The sequence below is a fragment of the Callithrix jacchus genome, chromosome 4, assembly GCF_049354715.1.
Source record: "Callithrix jacchus isolate 240 chromosome 4, calJac240_pri, whole genome shotgun sequence".
Lineage (NCBI taxonomy): Eukaryota > Metazoa > Chordata > Mammalia > Primates > Cebidae > Callithrix > Callithrix jacchus.
Genome location: NC_133505.1, coordinates 19157754 through 19160696, shown reverse-complemented (window position 1 = coordinate 19160696; position 2943 = coordinate 19157754). Strand labels below are relative to the sequence as shown.

The 2943-nt window shown below is 38.7% G+C and overlaps 1 non-coding gene across 1 annotated transcript; it reads right to left on the bottom strand.

Moving 5' to 3' along the window:
- Positions 1 to 2635: 2635 nt before the first annotated feature.
- Positions 2636 to 2698, bottom strand: LOC118153340 (U7 small nuclear RNA). Its single transcript, XR_004742582.1, has one exon. It is a non-coding gene; the product is annotated as a U7 small nuclear RNA (small nuclear RNA).
- Between the last annotated feature and the right edge of the window lie 245 nt (positions 2699 to 2943).

Sequence of the window (2943 nt, the reverse complement as noted above, 5' to 3'; positions counted from 1 at the left end):
TCTAATCATGAAGAATCTACCCTCAGTCCCCAAACACCCTCCGACTGGCCCACCTCCCAACACCACCACACTGGAAATTAAATTTCAACATGAAATTTGGTGGAGACAAACCATAGCCCGATTGTATCCATTTTTACACCTACATTCAATAGGGTTAAGTACATTAACATTATGAAACCAATCTCCAGAACTCTTTTGCAACTTGCAGAACTGAAATTCTTTCTTCATTAAACAACAACTCCCATTTCCTCTCTCTCGACCCGTCTGAATTCCTATTCTACTTTTTGTCTGTTTAAAGTTGACTACTCTAGGTACCTCATATGAGTGAGATCACACAGTATTTGTCCTTTTGTGACTGGCTTTTTTCACTTAGTATAATGTCCTCAAGGTCCATCCGTATTGTAGCATGTGTGGAATTTCCTTCCCCTTTAAAGGCAATTAGCAGTCCACTGTATTTATATACCATATTGGGTGAAAATTCTGAAGAACATTTTTGAAAAAGAGTTAGCACATTTTTATTTCACACCAGTCCTGCAAATTATGCAGCTGATCCTGTTTTTATTTAATAATTAAAGAATTTTATTTAAAAACTGTAAAGGAATACAATATAGGAGGGGAAATTAATCAAGTGTATGCCTCACAAGACTACTTTCAATAGTCCAAGAGAAAATCACACAGAGTTAAATCCTTCATAAATATACACCACATACCCAGCCTTTCCCCCTGACCCTTGGGTCTCCCTCTCTCTAAGGAGGTTTTTTCTTTCCCTCACAACCAGAATGTGAATTGTCATTCCCCTTTAGAAAAACCCATCCTCTACTCAGTCATGTCTGAGAATTCTCTTCCTACCCATTTCCACATCACAACCAGTGCAATCCCTAAGACAATATTTTCCAGTAGGACATTTCCCAAGTTAAGCTTATATCACTGGGATGTAAGAGTTTTCCTAAGGACAGTCAAGATAAATATTGGCACTCTGAGTTCTCTCTGAGAGCAGGTCAGTGCTCTCTCTGAGATCTCCCTGGTAATGTAACGTACAAATATGCATTCCTCAGTCATCTCACAGGTAATTCTTGTCTCAGGAGAGACATTAAATTCCAGAAACAACACAACTGAGATCTGTAATAAAGATGAGAAGTTTCTCTGATTACAGTCTATTGTGCTCAGGCTTTTCCCCACAGCCGATGACAATATATAAAGTGACAGGCTGCCCTTTGTCTCCTTTCTAATTCCAAAAGTTGACCAGAGGCCCAGAGCACATTAAAAATGAGCCCTAGCAAATAGTCATCCCTCAGTAGCCCTGAGGGATTGGTCGCAAGACCCTCCTGGATACCAAAATCCACAAATGCTCAAGTTCCTTGTATAACACAATGTAGTATTTACATATAACTTATGCACATCCTATTGTATATTTCAAATCATCTCTAGATTACTTATAATATCTAATGCAATGTAACTTCTATGTACATGGTTATACTGTATTATTTAGGGAATAATTAGAAAAAAGTCTGTTTATTTTCAATGCAGACACAACCATTCCTTTAAATATCTATATCTATATCTATATATCTATATCTCTTTGAGATGGAGTCTTGCTCTGTCACCAGGCTGGAGGAGCAATTTCTGCTCACTACAACCTCCACTTCCTGGGTTCAAGCAATTCTCCTGCCTCAGCCTCCCGAGTAGCTGAGATTACAGGCTCACACTACTATGCCCAGTGAATTTTTGTATTTTTATAGAGACAAGAGTTTCACCATGTTGGCCAGGATGGTCTCAATCTCTTGACTAATGACCTGCCTGCAGTATTACAAGCGTGAGCCACTGTGCCCAGCCTTTTTAAAGATATTTCAATCTGTGCTTGGTTGAATTCACCGATGTGAAACTCATGAATACGGAGGACCAACTGTACAGCTTTTTCAAATTACAGAACCGTTCACTCCTTGGGGTCCTCCCCGTAGCCACACACATACCTAGAGGAGGCTTTTTTGACCTAAGGGTTTTGCTGCACTTAGGCATATCACATTTTAAGGCAGAACACACTGATTTGGCTTTTTGTACTTAAAAAGCGAAGCAGAATTAAAGTAGCTTTACAATTTTTAAAGCAATTCCCAAGTTCTGGAGGATGAGATGCTGCAGAGGGCTGGGGAGTGTGTGTGTGTGTTTGCATGTGGTGCATGGGAATGATGTGGGAGAACGTGATGCTGCGCATAACATGAGTTTAGATGAATGAGGCTGAGATACTGAATTGGGTTACAAAGTAATCCTTAGGGAAAGCCTGTTAGGTGGCTGGAGTTCTAAGTATAAATGAAAGAGGTCAGACCTCATTATGATGAAAATGCAGTTTCAGCTTCATGATTTCAGCTAGTGCTTTAGATCTGGCTATTAAAAATCCTGCAAAGATTTTAAAGGCAATTTGTTTCATTTAATAGATTGTGTAGACCTTAGGTGACCAGCAGGGTGGTTTAGGGTCACTGGAAATGTGCTGTACATGTAAAATTCTCACTTGATTTTGACTAATGACTAATGAAAAATAAGAAAGCCAAATATTAAAAAATACAACAGTTTATACATATTGGGTTAAATAATATGCTTTTATAATTAATTTTAACTGTTTATTTTTACTTTGATTTTCCTGTGGGGTTTATCCAGTGAAAACTAAAAAGCCTGTTAGAGAAATTCTAAAAGAGTTGTAATGCTTCTTTTTAGTTTTCAAATGGAGCTACTACATTTAAAAACGTGGCTTGGTTTTGTAGCCCACATTCCATTTCTACTAGACAGCACTGGTCTCGAATCTGCTCAATTTTTGATACAAATTAGATCTTCAATATTTTCAGATTTATTTTCATCCCCAAGGTTCACGACATTCTGCATACTTCCTAACTGTAGCCTCGGAAGTGAGTCAATTGCAGCAGGTTAGGTGACCCTAGCCTGCCGCCAGCCCTC